The sequence below is a fragment of the Notolepis coatsorum genome (genome assembly GCF_963971535.1).
Source record: "Notolepis coatsorum genome assembly, chromosome: 18".
In the NCBI taxonomy this organism is placed as follows: domain Eukaryota; kingdom Metazoa; phylum Chordata; class Actinopteri; order Aulopiformes; family Paralepididae; genus Notolepis; species Notolepis coatsorum.
The window spans coordinates 56,044,790-56,066,922 of record NC_140182.1 but is presented as its reverse complement, the minus strand read 5'-3'; the positions used below and the strand labels follow the sequence as shown (position 1 = coordinate 56,066,922).

The window sequence follows — 22,133 nt, the reverse complement described above, 5'->3', positions numbered from 1 at the left end:
CCCCAGGACGTCGTCTCGGACCGGGGCCCCCAGTTCACTTCCCAGGTATGGCGGGCCTTTTGCAAGGGATTGGGGGCAACAGTCAGTCTTTCCTCTGGTTATCATCCCCAGACTAACGGACAAACAGAGAGGATGAACCAGAGCGTGGAGTCTGCTCTCTGTTGTGTGGCTGCCGAGAGACCCGCTTCCTGGAGCCGGTTCCTCCCCTGGGTCGAGTACGCCATCAACTCCCTGGTCAGTTCCGCCACCGGTCTCTCGCCTTTTGAGGTATCCCTGGGCTACCAACCCCCTCTTTTCCCTGCACAGGAGTCGGAGGACCATCTCGACCGGTGCCGACAGGTCTGGGAGATCACCAGGACTGCACTGCTCCGGTCATCGGAGCGCGCCAGTCGTGGGGCTGATCGGCGCCGGGTCCCTGCGCCGACGTACCACCCTGGGCAGAGGGTGTGGCTGTCCGCCAAGGACCTTCCGCTTCGATCCTCGGCCAAGAAGCTTAACCCCCGGTTCGTTGGTCCTTTTGAGGTTCTGAAGGTGCTCAGTCCCGCGGCGGTGAGTCTTAAGCTTCCTGCGTCCATGCGCATTCAGCCCGTTTTCCATGTGTCCCGGGTTAAGCCTGTCTCCCTCAGTCCCCTGATGCCTCCTGCTCCGAACCCGCCTCCTCCCGAGATGGTGGACGGACACCCCCAGTGGCAGATCCGTCGGCTTATGGACGTCCGACGGCGGGGACGGGGGTTCCAGTACCTGGTGGACTGGGAGGGATACGGCCCGGAGGAACGGAGCTGGGTCTCCCGCCAGCTCATCATGGACCCCGACCTGATCACCGACTTCCATCGTTCCCATCCGGACAGGCCAGGCCGGGCTGGTCGCCGGGTGGCTCCCGTGGAGGGGGGGGGTACTGTGAGGATTGGCCCATTCCCGCCACACGCTTCAAGGTACTGTGAGGGGGATTGCCTCATTGCCGCCACACGCTTCTAGGTCAATTACCAATTGCCGTCACGCACCTGTCGTTTGTTTGTAATCAGCGCTCCAGAGCCCTTCATATACTCGGGTCTTTCTGTCAGTCGTTGTCGGGTCGCTTTGGATTACCACTGCTACTGCCTGTTCCCCCCGTTGTTGTGCCTCGTCTGTTTTTTCTTCAGGACGTCTATGGAAGTCGCCGCTGTTGTGTTTCTCTATCATCCGTTGGAGCTGTGCCTCGTTGCCCGCATTGCGCATTTGCGCTTTGGTGAGTTTTTGGAACGAACCTTTTGGATTCTCTGTTTTTTGTGTGTTTGGATAACACTGAAGATTTGCCGTTTTTGTTTTGTACTGGACTCAGCTAAACTTGTGTGTTGGTAACACTGAAGATTAAGTCACGTGTGATTGTACTGGGCTCAGCTAGACTTGTGTGTTGGTAACACTGAAGATTAAAGGATAACTCCACTATTTTGGGAAATTAGCTTATTTAACATCTTCCCTGGAGTTAGACAAGAAGATGCATACCTTTTTTGTCTCTGTGCGTGCATTTTAGCTTTGGGAATAGATGCTCCGTTAGCATAGCTTAGCTTCATCACTGGAAGTGAGGCAGGACAGTAGCCTTACAGTGCCTTACAGTGTATTGCAAGGTCTGACATTGACCAAACTTGATATGCATGACCTTGGTGGGCTCTAGGTCAACTCCTGAAAAGGGGGTCAATGTCAGACCTTGCAATCAAAAGTTAGGGGCGCACTGAAATTATGGCAAGGGTTATTAGCCCCCTAACTTTTGATTGCAAAGTCTGACATTGACCCCCTTTTCAGGAGTTGACCTAGAGCCCACCAAGGTCATGCATATCAAGTTTGGTCAATGTCAGACCTTGCAATACACTGTAAGGCACTGTAAGGCTACTGTCCTGCCTCACTTCCAGTGATGAAGCTAAGCTATGCTAACGGAGCATCTATTCCCAAAGCTAAAATGCACGCACAGAGACAAAAAAGGTATGCATCTTCTTGTCTAACTCCAGGGAAGATGTTAAATAAGCTAATTTCCCAAAATAGTGGAGTTATCCTTTAAGTCACGTGTGATTATACTGGACTCAGCTAAGGAGGATTGAACTGCTTCTGTATTCCGTTGGCTTGTTTATTGACCACTCTCTCTCACTCCGTTCCTCCCCGAGTTGGATCCTGGAGTAGCTGCAGAGCCGCAGAGGCAGTGGCGCTACGCCGCTTCACCATCTCAATACCGGGACGATCTGCAGAGCCGCAGACAACTCTGCCAAGAACATTCTCCCCTTTGTTGTTCTTATTGTTATTTCGCTCATTCCTGTTTCAGAAATAAATACGCCCTAGTCTTTGGCTAACTCTGAACTACCTGTCTGTGCCGTGCTGTTGGGGTCGGTTTCAAACCATAACAAGGAACTTCTTTTCAGACCGCCTCCTTTGCTGCAGACTTCCTTATAAAAGTAAGCAGGAAAGGGGGGGCGCGGCTGGGTAGCGCAGTAGACTAAGCGTCTGCCTACCACCTCAGATACTCTGGGATCGAATCCAGCTGTCAGTGGTACCTCCGGCTTGGTCAGTCGTTCCTACTAACACACAGTGTTAGCCGGTGGGAAGCCAGTGGGGTATGTGTGTCTTGGTCGTTGTAAACTGTGACTCCTACTGGTCAGTCGGGGTGCCTGTTCAGCAGGGATGGGATCTGGGGGAAATAGAGTGAACCTCTGCATGCGTTACGTTCCCCCAGTGAGAGTCCCCGCTGTCAGGTGAAAAGAAGCGACTCCACATGTATCGGAGGAGGCGTGTGGTAGTTCTACACCCTCCCCAGGCCGACAGTGGAGCAATGTGCGCAATGACGAGGAAGGGAATTGGCATAACTAGGTATGTCCGATATTATCGGCCTAACGATATTATCGGCCGATATTGGCATTCAAATGTATATAATATGTAAGGGATAATGTATAGCTACGAGGTCATTGTCGCAAAATAATTGACCGACACAGCGTTCTGGAACACAGAGGCGCAGCCGAGGTGTTCTAAACGCAGTGTTACGAAGGATCAGATTAAACCGAATATATATATTTATTTATTGATATATATTGAATAGTATTTGTATATCGTTTGATATCCCTTGTATATTCCTTGTACATATACACGGAATATCCCTTTAGCCTACTATAGCCCATAATAGTTCATTCTCTTATTGGACAAAAGGACCAGGCGCCAGGGACCAGCCCCTGGCGTCAAGTTCAAAGGTACCGACGAGACATGTCCGTACTAGCCCCGGCTCCGCTCAGGGATACGGCTACCGAAAGGAGAGTGGCACTATTTGTTCACCGTGCATATAAATATGGCGCAAGTAAATGTAGAAGTCCTCTTATCCCTTAGTCTTTACCCTTCTACCCAACTAAGTAACAGAACGTGAAGCCTCACCCACGATACCGCGTGCGGTGTAGTATGGCCTGTTTGGCCTTAGAATAGCAGTGAGACCTCGTGCGAATTAATAGCTGAATTGTCAGAGTTTGGCACTGTACCGTCGAGTGCGACGTATTTCTATTAAGTAATAATAGTCTATCGTGTATGGTGCATCGTGCGGTTAGAGTTCTAAAGTGACCAGCATCTCCAACGCTTCCTCGTGTTATCTAGAGTCTTAACCAGGCTGGGCCGACCACATGGCGCCTTCATCCGAGGAGATCTAGACGAGGACCGAGGGACATGTACACTGGATTACCTACCCGACGACTGCTGAGCCCTATGCGGCTGGAATATATTTGCTTTGGTACTGTGATTTGTGGAGCGGATAATCGCCGACGCCTGTGAGTGTTGGATTTACCCCCGAGAGGAGTCAAGTTGAGTCGGCGCTCAGAGAGACTGAGGTCGCCTAGCTTCTTCTTCACTGTGGAGCTACAGCCTACAAGAGAACCAAGGTGTATTCATCTGCGGATCAAGATTCTACTGCACTGTCTTCTGTACTTGAAGTCTCCCTAGATATCGTTGACCAGACGATCTACTACCGACGGCTCTCCTACCCCCCCTACCGGCTTACAACCGGGAGGACCCCTTCCAGAATATCCTGCTATATCATTAAGAGTACCATAGATCTAATTCCCTAAGAGCCAGGTTGTATACTTGCTTCCTGCGTAACCAGAGATTGGACATTCAGTGTTGATTTGCCTACGAGTACTCATTTGCCTTACAAGTGCATTCAAATCATAAATGTAATAGTAAATATCAGATGTACCTTTTGCTATATTAAATATTTGATTATTACCTTTGTGTGGACCCGATTTCATTGTGGGAAAGTGTTCATCATATTTAGATATCGTGTACTGTATGGCCAGTAGTTAAAGTACATAAAGCGGTAGTGGTTTAATGATACCATACTTATCAATACAGTCAGGGAATTGTACCCCTCAGTTACAATTGGTCCTTCGAGCCGGAGGGTAATTAGTGTAATATTAATATAGTGGTATTAATATTGAAATGGCCTATGATGAACACTCCACGAAACGGTCCTCCTAAAGTAGAACGCCTGCAGCGTAGACGACAGCCACCTCAGTACTTAGAGGACTACGCTGCCAGTATACTACCTAGCCTTCTACAAATGGTAAACGCGGTAAAAGTAGAAAGTAAAATTATGTCCGACCCTATCAACCAGGATACCCCGACCACAGAGGCACTAGTGGGTTCTAATGGAACTGACCAAGCTCACGGTGGGGACCAGGAGGGAACTGACACGACTTTACCCCCCGCCAAGACCGAAGAAGTAGTCCCCGAAGAGCTCCGGGAGGAAGACAACCCTCCAGAGATGGAACTCTGCACGGAACAAGATGAGGAGAGCGCCGAGGAGATAGAGCTCCAGGACTCCCCGCAGGGGAACGCATCCCCAACGGGTACTGCCAGGAGCGGATCACCTCAACCAGCGTCTTCCCCCAGCGAGGCGGAGAGGATGCTGGCACAGGCGTTCCTCGCCAGCCTAGCAGCCTCGACGGAGCGCGATCGACTCCAAGCACAGACGCTTAGCGAGCGCGAACAACTCCAAGCACAGACGCTTAGCGAGCGCGAACGCCTCCAAGCGCAGCAACGGGGCGACGAAGAGCGCATACGTCTGGAGATGAGACGCCTTCAGACGGAAGAGAATATGGCAAGAGACCGGGGGGCCGACACCCAGCGTGCCGCTGCCGGTGCCCAAAGAGAAGCAGATCTCACCAAGCGCGAAGCCGAGCGCGACAGACTACAAGCGCAGCTAATGGAGCAGCTGATCACCAGGGCAACACCCCCTCCCTCCACAAGGGGTTCCAGGGCCTCGTCAAGACACGGGTCAAGGGCACCCTCCCCTAACCGATTAAGCGACCCTGAGCCCGACCACCAGAGAGAGCCTATACCCCCCTCCGAACTCCTTCCCCGACCGGTCCAAGTGAGACCCAGCTACAAGGAAGGAACGGCGGACACCGCGGAGAGGCTAAATAGACGACTACAGGATCTAGAAGACCTGGCAGAGGAAGAAGAGGGAGAAGAGGAGAGTCAAGCCCGACAGCAGCACATTACTCCACAGGACCAGGAGGTCCAGTACAGCCCAGGCTATACCCCCGCGGCTCTGCGCTACAGACCCCCGACTCTATTCACGGGTGAGCATGACGCACGACCAGTCCCGAGGAATAGTACCTGGACCAGCGGGCCATGGTACCCTGCCGGTACCAGCCCACCGAGAGGCGTAAGAGGAGACTCGCCCAGGAGGCCTCTCTTCCAACGCTCACCGATGTGCCAGCCATCCACGGCGTCATACATTGGCACACCGACGTTTCCAGACTTCACCCATGAGAACCGAGCACAGTACACGGAGCTACGGATGTGCTTAGAGACAATGATGGTGGATGTAGCTGATGAACGCCACAAGTATGCTATCCTATTGAAGCACCTGAAAGTGCCCAGAGCGCACAACATAGCGCTGGCCTATGCCACCTCTACTACCCCATACACAGCGGCTCTAGCAGCACTAGACCAACGATATGGACGTATATGGGATTACGTAATACAAGAGATAAGGCATATTGACCGCCTACCCCCAGCAACAGACAATCGCTCACTAGACGACCTGTCTATCAAAGTACAATCCCTGGTAGGGATGCTGGGGGCGCAACGAGAAAAGGGTATGCACGAACTATACGCAAACTCGAACGTCGAGAGGATTTTAGAGAAGCTGCCGCCCGCCCGACAGGAGCGCTTCAGGCGGCAAAGAGACCACCGTGATCCTAACGGTCCCGAGCCATCCCTCCTCGACCTAGCCGACTTCCTGGCGAGAGAAGTCAGCAGCCTACGGTTGGATACGTTCGTGCGGAGCACACCAAGCTCCAGAGAGGGACCTAGGAGAGCAAACGATGGCCGAAGATTGGTGACTGTCATGCACCAATCAGAATCAGTACCGAGCAGCAAGAACCACAGTACCCCCTCAATGAAAGAGAAGTGGAAGATGGTGTGCCCGTACTGCGAAAAGGAACACTGGTTGTCACAATGTGACCTGTTCAAGAAGATGACCGCTGAAGAAGTGAGTCAATGGATAAAGTCCAACAGGCGCTGTTACCGATGTGCGCGCAGTCACATGGCAGCCGAGTGCCGCCTCAAGAAGAGGTGTAGTCGGTGTGACGGAGCCCACCTAGATGTCCTACACGACAGTAACAGAAGAAAGCCTGCACCATCCAGCAGCACAAAGGCAAGTGTTATGTACATTGACCCCGCTAGCAGCAGCGGCGCCCAGGTGCTCTTAAAGGTGGTCCGCGTAACACTGAGTTACCAAGATAAGGTCATGGACACTTACGCCGTCCTTGATGACGGGTCAGAGAAGACCCTTCTCCTCGCGTCCGCTGCGGCCCAGCTGGGGCTGCGGGGGAGCGAGAACCAGATGACGATTCGGACAATAAGAAGAGATCTAAAGACGATAAAGGGCGAGAATGTCTCCTTCACTATCGCAGCAAGCGGGCAGCCAGAGAGACGGTATAGGATTACTAATGCTTTCACCAGCCAAGAAATAGGACTATCGCAGTACACCTACCCCATCGCCAAGCTGATGGATAAATATGTGCACCTGCGTCAACTCCCTATCCCGCTCATAGACGGTGCCACCCCGACCCTGCTGATAGGCTCCGACCATGCAGACCTCATAGTCCCGATAGACCGGGTCCATACAGGACCCAGAGGTTGTCCTGCAGCAGTCGAGACCCGCCTAGGATGGACATTACAAGGCCCCCTCGCCAAGTCTCTTAACCGAACAGCAGCCACTAGCTGCCTCCACTCCGGAGCGACAGAAGAAGACACCACACTCCTGCAGCATGTCGAGAGGCTAGGGACACTAGAGACAATGCCCTTTAAGAACGAAAAGAAAGACATTCGTTCTAAGGAAGATATCTACGCTATAGCCCTCCTCGAGCAAGGGACAAAGAGAGTCACAGTCAACGGAGTGATGAGATACGCAACTCCACTCCTGAGGCGAGAGGGAATGCCCACCTTTCATGCCACAAAAGAGGCGACGGAGCGGTATCTATTGAACACAGAGCGGCGCCTAGCCAAAGACCCCGCTCAAGAGGCTGTGTACCGCGCTGAGATTAACAAGCGAATCACAGCGGGACACATAAAGAAAATTGACTGGCGACGTCGTGCGCTGCTCCGCGCCTCCCTGATCAAAGACGGCTTTGATCTCCGGCAGCGGGCCAGCAGCGACCCCCCAGTATTGCGCAGCCTCTCCCCCGAGGACAAGGCAGCGAGCAGCGACACCTGGATGGCGACCATCCCAGGAGAAGCCCAAGAAATGACACTAGGACTAGTCTGGCGCTTCAAAACAGACTCGCTCCATTATAGACACAAACCCCTGACCAAGGAGCAGGGAAGGTCGACGGCAATACCGACCACCAGACGGAGTGTATACAGAACACTCGCCAGACAATATGACCCGTTGGGATGTATTCTACCTTACACCACCAGGGCAAAGATGATTGTAAGAGCGCTATGGGACAAGGACCAGGGCTGGGACGATCCCATACCCGAACACCTTGCATCCACATGGAGAGAGTGGGAGACGGAACTCCGCTCACTCCCAGGTGTTAATATACGCCGCAGCTACTTCCCACCCACAGTGAGGCCAGAGACATGCAAGATGGATCTGCACGTATTCAGCGACGCCTCCGAAGTAGCCTACGGTTCGGTGGCCTACTTGCGTGCCCGAGAGGAGGGAGGAGAAATACATACTGCTTTCACCCTGGCTCGCTCAAGAATAGCCCCACGAAAGCAACAATCTATCCCACGTCTAGAGCTCTGCGCAGCCCTAGCAGGAGCGCAGCTCGCCACGTTAATCCAACGTGAACTCACCATCCCGGTGCAAAGAACAATCTTGTGGTCAGACTCCACGACAGTACTCACATGGATCCGGTCTGATTCGTGCAGATACAAGGTCTTCGTGGGAGTCAGAGTCACCGAGATTCAAGAGTTAACAGAAGTAGCGAGCTGGAGGTATGTGGACACCAAACACAACCCAGCTGACGTCATCACCCGGGGAATGTCCCTGGATGACCTCACCCGTCACAACCTCTACAGTGACGGGCCAGAGTTCCTCAAGCTCCCGGAAGAAGAGTGGCCTACACCCACCCCACGGGAGGCGAGTAAAGAGGAGGCCGAAAACAAGAAACCTATGTTCTGTGGATTGAACACACTCGTCTCCACAGACCCCGACATAGACGATTGCCTCACCCTACAGAGTGCGCAGCTAAAGACATTTCTGTGGCACCACCCAGAGGTTCAGCCCACAACTGACATTTCAGCAGCTGACTACGAAGAAGCAGAACTTCTTCTACTACAACGAGCCCAGAGAGACTCGTTCCCCGATGAGCTAGCCTGTCTACAGGGAGCAAAGCCCGTCCCATCAGACAGCAGACTGCTCCACCTAGCCCCCGAGAGCGACGCCCATAGTCTCATCAGAGTGGGTGGTCGTCTGCGGAGAGTCCCAGACTTACCGGATGACGTCAAGTACCCGATAGTCTTGAACAGCCGACACAAGGTCACAGAGCTGATCATAAAGAAATACGACGAGGATGTGCACCACGCAGGGGCAGAGAGAGTCTTCGCGGAGATCAGACGTCGTTATTGGATACTGCAAGGGAGAGAAGCAGTGCGGCGCTTCCAGCGAACCTGTCTAGACTGTCGTAAGTGGCGAGCCCAGCCCAGTATACCCCGGATGGCTGACCTACCTCCCTGTCGCCTCCGACTCGGCGACAAGCCTTTTCACTCCACCGGTATGGACTGTTTCGGCCCGCTGTATATAAAGAAAGGAAGAGGAACCGAGAAGCGGTGGGGTATTGTATTCAAATGCATGACCACCAGAGCGATACATATCGAACTCCTTCCAACCATGAGCACAGACTCATTCCTTATGGCCTTCCGAAGATTCACATCACGGAAAGGAAAACCGTCTACATTATTGTCTGATCACGGGACAAACTTCAAAGGCGGAGAAAGAGAGCTGAGAGAGAGCTTCCAAGCTATGGGCCCAGAACTTAAGACCCACCTCGCTCCATCCCAGATTGACTTCCAGTTTAATCCCCCGAACGCACCTCACTTCGGTGGAACTTGGGAACGAGAAGTACGTTCTATAAAGACAGCCCTGTACGCCGTGCTTGTGGCCCAGACCGTGGCGGAAGAAGTCTTAATGACAGTCCTCACGGAGATCGAGGGAGTATTGAACTCAAAGCCCCTCGGTTACGTCTCAAGTGATGTAGCAGATGTCGACCCAGTCACCCCCAACACACTCTTGATGGTGCGGCTGGACCCCGCGCTACCCCAGACAATGTACAGGCCTGAAGAAGCGAACGGCCGAAGAATGTGGAGGTACAGTCAAGTACTGGCTGACAAGTTTTGGAACAGCTTCCTACTCCACTACCTACCGTCTCTACAGACCCGCCAGAAATGGGTGAAAGAGAGAGACAATTTGACAGAAGGAACAGTCGTCATGATTATCGACCAGTCACTACCCCGAGCTATGTGGCCGGCTGGCCGCGTAAGCAAAGTGATCACCGGTGCCGATGGAAAGGTCCGAGCAGCTGAAGTGCTCGTCCAAGGGCGGACCTACACCCGACCCGTGGCGAGGCTAATAGAACTGCCAAGGCTCCCCGATACTATCGATGACGACCATGACCCCATGACTTTGTGAACTGACTGACCCTCACAGCGGACATTGAGTAGTGGACAGTGCGGTTAATCTGTCTCTGCTTAGCTAATTAGGTGGGACTAATTAGGGGGCGGCTGTTACGAAGGATCAGATTAAACCGAATATATATATTTATTTATTGATATATATTGAATAGTATTTGTATATCGTTTGATATCCCTTGTATATTCCTTGTACATATACACGGAATATCCCTTTAGCCTACTATAGCCCATAATAGTTCATTCTCTTATTGGACAAAGGGACCAGGCGCCAGGGACCAGCCCCTGGCGTCAAGTTCAAAGGTACCGACGAGACATGTCCGTACTAGCCCCGGCTCCGCTCAGGGATACGGCTACCGAAAGGAGAGTGGCACTATTTGTTCACCGTGCATATAAATATGGCGCAAGTAAATGTAGAAGTCCTCTTATCCCTTAGTCTTTACCCTTCTACCCAACTAAGTAACAGAACGTGAAGCCTCACCCACGATACCGCGTGCGGTGTAGTATGGCCTGTTTGGCCTTAGAATAGCAGTGAGACCTTGTGCGAATTAATAGCTGAATTGTCAGAGTTTGGCACTGTACCGTCGAGTGCGACGTATTTCTATTAAGTAATAATAGTCTATCGTGTATGGTGCATTGTGCGGTTAGAGTTCTAAAGTGACCAGCATCTCCAACGCTTCCTCGTGTTATCTAGAGTCTTAACCAGGCTGGGCCGACCACATGGCGCCTTCATCCGAGGAGATCTAGACGAGGACCGAGGGACATGTACACTGGATTACCTACCCGACGACTGCTGAGCCCTATGCGGCTGGAATATATTTGCTTTGGTACTGTGATTTGTGGAGCGGATAATCGCAGACGCCTGTGAGTGTTGGATTTACCCCCGAGAGGAGTCAAGTTGAGTCGGCGCTCAGAGAGACTGAGGTCGCCTAGCTTCTTCTTCACTGTGGAGCTACAGCCTACAAGAGAACCAAGGTGTATTCATCTGCGGATCAAGATTCTACTGCACTGTCTTCTGTACTTGAAGTCTCCCTAGATATCGTTGACCAGACGGTCTACTACCGACGGCTCTCCTACCCCCCCTACCGGCTTACAACCGGGAGGACCCCTTCCAGAATATCCTGCTATATCATTAAGAGTACCATAGATCTAATTCCCTAAGAGCCAGGTTGTATACTTGCTTCCTGCGTAACCAGAGATTGGACATTCAGTGTTGATTTGCCTACGAGTACTCATTTGCCTTACAAGTGCATTCAAATCATAAATGTAAATATCAGATGTACCTTTTGCTATATTAAATATTTGATTATTACCTTTGTGTGGACCCGATTTCATTGTGGGAAAGTGTTCATCATATTTAGATATCGTGTACTGTATGGCCAGTAGTTAAAGTACATAAAGCGGTAGTGGTTTAATGATACCATACTTATCAATACAGTCAGGGAATTGTACCCCTCAGTTACACGCAGTGAAGGTCAATTATTTTGCGACAATGACCAAGTATAGCTATACATTATCCCACTTATTACAGGGCTAACTTACTAACAATATACATAATTCATTTTACACCATTGACAAGACGAGATCAAATGCAGACGCAGTTGTTCTGTTGCTCCTCTGTCATCGCCGGCAGGTGTGTGGACTTGATTGCACCTGATGTAGTGCAGCTGTGCATAATGGTAAAGCTTAGCTTTCGTGACTGCAATCAAAATGCTTGATTGTGATTGGTCAATAGCGCTCTGTTGACCCTAACAGCGGTCATTATTGCGCGTTGCCCGTAGCAGCGGTGAATTATCGAGAAATAATTGACCGCTGTTAGGGGCAACCGAGCGCTATTGACCAATCACAATCAAGCATTTTTGCGAATGTTAAAACGCCATGTAATAAGTAATGTTAATTACCTGAAATAATTCAGTTTTTGGGGGGGGGGGGGGGGGGGGGGAACCCTGCATATAATCGGTATCGGTTGATATCAGTATCGGAAATTAAGAGTTGGACAATATCGGTATATCGGATATCGGTAAAAAAGCCAATATCGAACATCCCTAGGCATAACGACTAAAATATTTATTAAATAAATAAAGAATAAGTTAAAAGGAAAGCCGCAATAGGAGTGCAGTACCGTGTTGAAGAGCTCAGTGGTCAGGCCCAGGTAGTTATGTAGAGTGAGGAAGGTCACCCTCTGCAGACGCACCATGATGATCTACACAGGGCAGGCAGCGGGAGACACCAGGACACAGAAGGAAGACACAAAACACTTTCATGGTTATTGGAGCAAAATGTTTTTAGTTTACCAAGGGAATGTGTCCTTGAGAGCCATCATACCCAAGGGATTACTGAGGGCTTGAAACCAGGGCAGCATGGCAATATGGGTTAAATTACTTCTATATAATAAATATATATGAAAATTCTTCGTGATATCTACCTTGTATCTAAAAGGACTTTGATCAATTGTTAATTAACAAAATGAATAAAATTGGACATCAATGATGACGTGAAAAATTCATATTTTGGCTCATTTGTAAAAGACAGTCAAAGCCCACTGACGCTTCTCAATGTGTGATGCAACTCTGTCGACGTACATTTCATCTGTTACCATATGTGATAAGGTACAATAAGGTACATTCGCCGTATTGTTGCAGTATTATGTGCAGTATTTCAACTTTCCCTGCATCGGTACCTGGATCACACGGACCAGAGTCTCGGGATACTTCTCAAAGATCGACTGGAAGGCAACCGCTGGCAGACGCACAATAGTTGAGGAGGTTGCAGCCCTGGCAGAGACCGTCTTATAAGGACCTGGATATCCCTGAGACACATGGACACACAGTAGATAACAGCCATCACAAATGCAATTAAGTGTAACGCTTAAAAGAACACACCAACATTTGGGGGAATTAGCTTACCGTCTTCTCCAGAGCGAGACAAGAAGATAGATACCAGTTTCCTCTCTGTGCGTTCAGTAGAAAGCTATCTGGCTGCACGTTAGCCTAGCTTAGCACAATGAATGGAAGCGGACAGTGACGGGTTCCGGTTCCATTCATTGTGCTAAGCTAGGCTAACATGCAAGCAGATAGCTTTCTAGTAGTGAACACACAGAGAGGAAACTGGTATCCATCTTCTTGTCTCTCTCTGGAGAAGACGGTATAGCTAATTAGTCATTAGTATAGTCATTATGAAATGAACGCAACATCTGTATCAAATACTGAAATATGGGCATTTAAAAAAAATCTTTTTAACAATATACTACATAATCAGTGAGTTAAGAGGAGCATCTAGTAGTCACAGCTCCCACAAGCTCAGAAATATACAGTATAATATTATATATATATATTATAATATGACTGCTCAGTCAGTGGGAACTAGTCCACTATGTAACATTGTACTGCTGCCGTTTAAAAATGCCTCTTAACCCTTTCACTACCACACTACAGAAGGTTAACTTTTCACTACCACACTACAGACGGTTAAAGGGGAGATGAAGCATAGCGATAAACACATAGTCATAGCATCACATTTGTATTTAGATAAACCACAGAAAAAATCACGTTATAAAAATAAGGCGTTTCTAAGAAAAAACGATTTGTAATGTCCATTTATGTAGCATTTATGAACATGTGCGCCGCGATTTTGTTGCTGACGTCACGGTGTTGGTTTGGTGTATACACTGCTAGTTAGCTGCATAGTAAACAGGGACTGTCGGGTCAGTCAAATGTTGCCTACCAAACAATGGGACCGCGTGGTTCTTTTTGTATTGCTCCTGGCTGTTCAAACTAATTTTACCGTGTGAAAGAGAGAGGAAAGTTGGTTAATTTCCACAAACTACCAGTGAAAAAAACAGTGTTGTTGGCACGTTGGCTCAAGGCCTCTACATGCTACAGCAACTTCAAAGCAACATCAGCGCGATTTCAACGCGGTTGTTGTAGAGGGTCTTGTAGACTGTGTTGTGAGGATGTTGCGTACCTTTCACCCAAATCTAATCTAAACAACCGCTGCGTTGATATTGCGTAGCAGTGATTGGTTGGTTAGCGAATGGGGGCGGGGCTGTCATAGAATAATATTGGTCCCGCAGAGAATACCATCCTCCATTGTTGTAACCAGCCAGCGTTGATGCTAAATAATTAGCGTCACATAGCTGGCCTTTTTCTGAAAACCCAAGCACATAATGTTCCATAGCATACGCCTTCAGTTGATCATGACAAATCCTCTCTTACCTTGACGATTAAAAAGCCTCCATAATTTAGTAAATAAAGCTGTAGCCAGCCAGCTAGCATTGGTGCTATTCAAAATGCTATCCACATTAGCTACATAGCTAACCAACTAAATACAATGGTATCCTGAGGTAACGTTAAATACAACGTTTGCTAGTCGAAATGACTGGACACACACAGGGACAAGTTAAACATCAATCAATTAATTTATTCCAACAGGTAGTACTTTGAGCTGCATGTGAGCCGAGGTCTTTCTCTCTTCTCCGTTGGAGACTAATGTTACGTTAGCTCGAAAAGCACAGAAACGGGCAACAGAAGTTAAGCTGCTAGCAACAGACACTATAACACTTCCGGTCGGGGGATTTCAAAATAAAAGAGCGACGTCTAAGCACCGGAAATACGTTTATTTTGTACATTATCTAACGTTAACACGAACCTAAACTAACTTTGCGCGTCGATGTTGCAGAAGCATAAAGGCAGAATGTCTGCAACACCGTTGCTTTGTCGATGTTGTGTTGCAGTTGCTTTGAAGTTTCTGTAGCATGCAGAGGCCTTCAGGCTGGCTGCACTCAGGCGGGGCGATCAGCCTGTTGGACAGGGAATGAAGATCTCCAGCGAACACTTCATTGCCTCGGATTATGTTGTTGGGGGTGGGAGGTTTGTCCAGAAGACCACTAATCAGCTGAAGCCTGATGCGGTTCCCTCGGTCTTCGACAGACAGACCGGCGCAGGCAGTTAACTGAGTTCAGCGTCGGGAGCATTTAGCCTGCTGGCTACCTAGCTCCAGGTACCAGCGTTAGCTCCCGGGAGCGATAGCGATGGCTAGCTAGATAGCACCAGCCGGATACCGGCCTTAGCTCCCGGGAGTGATGGCTAGCTAGTTAGCACCAGCCGGGTACCGGCGTTAGCTCCCGGGAGGGATGGCTAGCTAGTTAGCACCAGCCGGGTATTTATTGACAATAAATAAAATCAGAATTTGTTCTTACTTGCTTGCCTGGGTAAATAAAGGTTATAGAAATGTAAAAAAAATAAAAATAAATAAATTATTTTTTTTAAACCGATACCGATATTTTCCGATATCACATTTTAATGCCGATATCGGCCGATAATATCGGACTTCCCTAGTTATTAACCTTCTGTATCGTCGCAGTGAAAGGGTTAACCCCTTGGCAGTGTGGTAGTGAAAGGGTTAAAAAGGTAATGTAGACACTTATTAAATGTTTTACCATGCATGCAGTCCCAATCGAGATGTAAACGAACATGTTTAAACTCAAAATGAAAATCATTAAACTCAAAATTAAAATCATTAAAACAACATATAACCACAAATAGAGGAGAGGAGGAATAGCGATGACGTACGGTGATCTGGTCCAGGATGCTGAGCAGACTGTGGACGCTGTCTCCTGCCAACACCTCCTTCACCACCGCGTCCGTCCCGTCCTGCCGCAGGAGACACAGGAGAAAAGGTGCACAATTTCCTCTGAAATGGACTTCAACAGGGTTCCCACAGACATTGCAAAATGATATTCACTGACTTTCAAGTACTTTTCTAAGCACAGTTTTTCATTTTAAAAAGGGCATTTAAAGGGATACAATTCACTTTTAAATGCTGTTTTTTATAGAAAAGAAATCTGATCCAATATTTATGGCTTAAAACCAATTTCCGACAATTAGTTACACTTTAAATTAAAAAGATAACATTTTTTGATTCAGACCCAATTCTATCAGGGATGAATACAACTTTCAATGTGAATGGTCGATTTGAATTTCAATGACTTTTTAAGCACTTCCAGGAATTCCAGGCCTTGACTTTTTTTGTAATAAATAAAGCACTTTAAGCACTTCAAGGACCTTGAACCCTGTCTATATCACCTGTAAAAAGCAGGATGAGTGTATGGCCACTACTCTGGATCACATATCCCATTTTACACCTCCTGAATCCCTTCCATGTGCTGCTGGTACAAGGAATGTGTACGTGTGTGTTACATCCCCAGGCCCGGCCCTTGCTTATGTTGGTTCAAAGTAATAGAATTAATTTCTAATTATCTGTTATCTTGGGCCATCCCTGTCTGTGTTTGATGTCTTTTCCCTGTCTGGTTGTTGTGTGTGTCATTGCTTTTGTGCAGTGGCGGCTCGCCACTAGGGGCGCTCGGGTGCCGCCCCCCCTCAGGCCCCTGGTTATATGAGAGAAGAACAAGAACATTTTTTTTTGTTTTTTGTTTTATAGCCCTATAAATAATATAAACATGTTTAAAATGAATATGTTTGTGTTTCCAATGCACAATATAACGTTAATATATAAAATAAAAAATACTCGTTTTCCTGAACAGGAAGTGACTCACTTTTTTTTCTTTTTTTTTTCTTTGTATTTCTCGGCCCGGGCTAGACGCAATAGCGCTCTGAGTGCGCGTCACTGTTTGATCGCTGTATCCGTTGCAGCCAATCAGTGCGTAACACGTTGTGCGTTGAAATATGACTATTATGTTGGAACCCGGGCGCGATTTGAAGCGGTCTAGGCAGCAGCGTCAAGAATTTCCTTAGCCGCATTTCGCGGAGACGCTCTCTGATTGGCCGACGCCAGTATTTTTTTCCGTAGCAGCATTTCGCGGAGACGCTCTCTGATTGGCCGACGCCACTTTTCTATGTTCCAATTTTAGGTTTTCTAGCTTGGTAAAGATAGTTGTGTTGTTGTGAGATCAGATGCAGCTATTTGTCTTAGAGCGTGACTGCAAGTTCTTTCGACGGTTAAGCTTAGGCACTCTTTCAAAGTTGGTTAAGGTTAGAGTTTGTCTTAGAGCATGGCGATAGAACGCCAGGTAGTTTGCAGTCTGTTCGACGCGGAAATGGACAAAGAAATCAAGTACTGTCTTGTTGTGTTGCTAACAGCTAACAAGCTATATGGCGGATGTAGTCTGGACAGTGGACAGTGGTCTGGATATACATCATCAACAGCGGATTATACACTTTATCAAGCCCACCACGTTTCAATTAAACAAAGTGAGTTTATGCTGTTGTGTTGTGAGATGCAGCTATTTGTTGTTATCTCACACAGTACTTGTTGGCTATAAGCTATATATGGATGCAGTGTGGAGGGACATGCACAATGGACAATGGAGTGGATATACTTTATCAAGCCCTGCTGCCTGCTCTGCTGTCAACTTAACAACAACAACAAGGTAGATTTGCAATATCGCTCTCTCTCTCTCTCTCTCTCTCTCTCTCTCTCTCTCTCTCTCTCTCTCTCTCTCTCTCTCGCTCGCTCTCTCTCTCTCGCTCTCTCTCTCCCTCTCTCTCTCTCTCTCTCTCCCTCTCTCTCTCCCTCTCTCTCGCTCTCTCTCTCTCTCTCCCTCTCTCTCTCCCTCTCTCTCGCTCTCTCTCTCTCTCTCTCTCCCTCTCTCTCCCTCTCTCTCTCTCGCTCTCTCTCTCGCTCTCTCTCTCTCTCTCTCTCTCTCCCTATCTCTCTCTCTCTCTGCCTATGCGTGTGTTTGGAGACGGCGCGAGTTTGTTTCTAACGTTTCTATTTATATATTGTTTCAAGTTGTGAATTAGACTGTACTTTATTTGGCCAATGCGTGGTACATGTTTGGTATAGCGCCCCCTAGCGCCCCATCTGGAGAATAATCCAGGAGCCGCCACTGCTTTTGTGTCTAGTTGTGTTTATGGTGTCATTGCTTTTTGTGTCTAGGTTATTATTGATTCTGTGTTTTGGCCTGGCCCTGCCAGGTGTTGATCGTTGTTAATTAGTGTTGGTATTTAGGTGTCTGTTTGTCATCACTTCCTCGTGGCGTCATTGTCTCCTGTACCCTCATCATACCCTCACTTACTCCGTGTTCCCTTGCCCTTCTTGCCTCTCCTTGCCTTGTTTCATGTTACCTGTGTGTCAGTCATGTTTCCTTGTTTTCTGTTTTGAGTAAACCTTGTTATCGTCACAACGCCGTCTCCTGCCTCCTGTTAATTATCACTCCGTTATCTGCTGCAATTGGGTTCCACACTCCACCATGCCAATGAAACGCGCCATTCGTAACACTTGTGGATTGGTGCGCACACAACATTCCAATAACATGAGCAACTAAAAACACTATACAGTATTTGGCATTAGTAAAAAAAAGAAAAAAGAAAAAAAAAGGGATCAGGTCTTAGACAAACACTAAACACACGTTTTTGGATCGTTTGATCTTTTTACTTTGATCCCCCCTCTACAGACTTGCCCAGAGCGATCTGCATCATTTTCGACCATCCCCACAGAATAGAACTGCAATGCCGATCGACTATCACCAGGTGGCGGTATCGTCCGTGTCTGAACTGCGATGGCTTGGGTTGAATCACACTCTAACTTTAATTTCTGCTTGGCCAGTGGCCACTCCTCCTGCCGGGACATAGATTCACATTGATCGCCTAGAAATTCCGTCGCCTAAGTGTATTTGACCATTTAAACGTGTATTGCACATAACACGTTTTATCTCGCGATCTATGAAAAAATACTATTATCTTGGAAATGCGCAATGTTTAGCGTGTAATAAACTACAAACTACAGCGTGTGGAAACAAACTATTATTCCCATGCTGGACTACAAGTAATGTTTGTTAAAAATGAGCCACACCGTGTCTCTACAGCTATAATACAGAACACACACACAGCATCGCAAACATAGTGCAATGACCACGGAAACTACTAGAAGGCTGGCATTCTAAGGGTAATGATAACCGAATTGCGTGGCAGTCAATGTGTTAAGATTGTTCTAACGCCGCGCCGGAGATCTTACGTTCTCATGGATGCAGAGTTCTAGTCGTCCGTCTTGAACCACGTAGATGCTGTCGTCTATGTCCCCGGGACGAAACAGGACCTCCCCCTGGTGCAGCTGGACGAAGACCATGTGACGACACAACTCCAGGAAATGCGGCTTCTCGAAGTGGCCTAGGACCCTGGTTAGAACACACACACACACACCAACACTATTATAATACTATACTATCTTTAAACACACAAGAAAAGGACACTTTAAAGGAAGGGAAAAAGGACTTTAAGAAAATAACTTGTTGTGATTGTTGCATAGTATAGTTAGTAACAGCAAGTATAGTATAGGGACATAGAAGTAAAACTGCACATTGTATAGGCGTGTACATATCCAGTGCCATTAGTGATTTATTAACATGTCTATTTATCATGTCTATTCTAGTTATCTTATTATTATGACTACTATTGTTTTATTGCACAATCGTAGCGGGCATGGCCAACCGCATGTCACTGTATGCCCTGGTATGTATGTGATGAATAAACTCTTGAATCTTATACTGTAGTTAAATCAGAAACACACCAACACTATTATACTGTAGTTAAATCAGAAACGACACACTGACTATTATACTGTAGTTAAATCAGAAACAATATGCTGACTCTAATATACCATAGTTAAATCAGATGTTTATTCGAGTGTGTGTGTGTGTGTATCTGTGTGTGTATGTATTTGTGTGTGTGTGTGTGTGTGTGTGTGTGTGTGTGTGTGTGTGTGTGTGTGTGTGTGTGTGTGTGTGTGTGTGTGTGTGTGTGTGTGTGTTTATTAGTACCTGACATTCTTCAGCATGTACAGCACCTCAGAGGGCAGATGAGAGTTCTGTACATCAAACTCTGTGAGGTCAGCCTCCAGCAGACAGGGTGGGAGCTCCTTAGGTTGCAGGGTGGTGGGTTCTTTCCGCATACGCAAGATCCTGACACACACACACACCATGTTATTATATCATCATAACATACTGTAACACACACACACCATGTTATTCCATCATCATAACATACTGTAACACACACACCATGTTATTACATCATCATAACATACTGTAAGCAGGGTTCCCACAGACATTGCTAAATGAAATTCACTGACTTTCAAGTACTTTTCTACGCACAGTTTTTCATTTTAAAAAGGGCATTTTTTTTTTATTATTATAATTGGTATCCAATATTTATGGCTTAAAACCAATTTCCAACAATTAGTTACACTTTAGATTAAAAGGTTCAATTTCTTGATTCAGAACTATTTTATGATGGATGAACAAAACTTTCAATGCGAATGGTTGATTTGAATTTCAAGGACTCTTTAAGCACATTGTTAAAAAATGGGCTGTTTTCAAGGAATTCCAGGCACTTCAAGGACCTTGTGCGAACCCTGATATTATTACATGATCATAACATACTGTGCGAGCCCATGATTAGCACTGGTAGATGGGTGACTCACTTGCGGCCTATAGACATGACTTTGGTTCTCAACCTGACCCGCTGCCGATATGCCGAGCTTGAGGAGGCAGCAGGGGTCGTGGCCGAGGACAGGGTTTGAACCTAAATCCAAAGAAAGAAAGAAAGAAAGAAAGAAAGAAAGAAAGAAAGAAAGAAAGAAAGAAAGAAAGAAAGAAAGAAAGAAAGAAAGAAAGAAAGAAAGAAAGAAAGAAAGAAAGAAAGAAAGAAAGAAAGAAAGAAAGAAAGAAAGAAAGAAAGAAAGAAAAAGCTGTCTTTGTCCTTCGCCACCAAAGAGCTTGTTGAACGCCTTTGCATGCAAATTATGGCATCCTCCAGTAGGGGTGAGAATCAGTGCACCACAGAGCATCTAATAGGGAGGTGTAGTGGTTACGTCATTGGTGTTTCCCGCGCGGTCCACCCTCCTTGAAATAATAATAATAATACATCTATTTTATATAGCGCTTTTCCAGGTGCTCAAAGACGCTTATTTCCAATGGACCCATTTCTAAATTGTTTAAACCAAATAAAGCATGAACATTGGCATGGTGTACTTTTCTGTGTGTATTCATCCACAATCTATAGCTCACATCAAAGAATTCGCAATTAATCATAAAGGTAGCAAAATAACAATGTTTATCTTTTCGTTCACTGAGGAACTACACTCACTTTGGCGCTGCTGACTGACGTCACCACAGCGTAGACTCCTGGCTGTATTAGCCGACAGCACTTAACAACAGGCGTTCTACTGGTAAGTGTAGTTCTGTATTGTAGTGGCTCTCGCTCGGCGTCACTCATGCACTGTCCTCGCACGTGCACGCGCACTGAATAAAAGACCACAATGTACCTTTATATCCCAATATTTGTCTGACCACACCCCTATCAGCTTACCCATATAAGCCGGGGTGGGGCCACCCACTCGCCTCCTTTCTCGCTTTCACCACAAGGAAGTGCCTCGGTAGATCCCCACTTGACGATGTTGTTAGTAGGAGAAGAGTTGGAAAACAAGAGATACGTTGACATCATATCTTTATTTTCTCTCTCACTATATTCGAGAAAATACGGCGATATTGTCTTTGTCGCTGGAGTGTCTGGAAGATGGTGATCATTCTAAAACCTCCACCGGTTTTCGTATTGGGAGTTATGCCGCTACATGCCTCTCAACTGCAGTCCTCCTTGCTGCGGCTGGTTGCGGTAAAACCTTCCAGCGACACAGCTGGACTGTAGGACGCACCGCTGTTGTGAGAAGCGGTGGGTTCCAGGTTGGTGAGTAATGTTTGCTTGCGAGCTCCACTTGTCTGTTAGTGCTATGGGGGCTAGCTGACAATGTTTACGAAAACCGGCCCCAGATTAGGGTCCTTTGTTCAGCCTTTAGGCGACGGCGGAGGACCTTGGTTTGAAGCCCATTATAGCAACTAGTGGGCCACACGACCAGTAACTGGTGATCCCAGGATCTCTGGACGCGTGGGTACTTCTCTGTCACCGTATAAGGCCCTGTCTTTCATATGCAAATGAGAGTATACCCTTAACGAGGAAATGTGAGCATGGATGATCGTT

General features: G+C 47.5%; 1 pseudogene across 1 annotated transcript in view; it reads right to left on the bottom strand.

The window, feature by feature from the left end:
• The window catches only part of LOC311245372 (patatin-like phospholipase domain-containing protein 7), a 202,012-nt pseudogene that overhangs the window by 164,835 nt on the left and 15,044 nt on the right, over nucleotides 1-22,133 (bottom strand). The window contains exons 4-9 of the transcript in view: nucleotides 20,581-20,681; nucleotides 19,919-20,059; nucleotides 19,117-19,276; nucleotides 15,714-15,794; nucleotides 12,824-12,952; nucleotides 12,266-12,346 (exon numbers count right to left, since the gene is read on the bottom strand). The product of the transcript in view is annotated as a patatin-like phospholipase domain-containing protein 7 (transcript). The remainder of the gene's footprint in view (nucleotides 1-12,265; nucleotides 12,347-12,823; nucleotides 12,953-15,713; nucleotides 15,795-19,116; nucleotides 19,277-19,918; nucleotides 20,060-20,580; nucleotides 20,682-22,133) is intronic.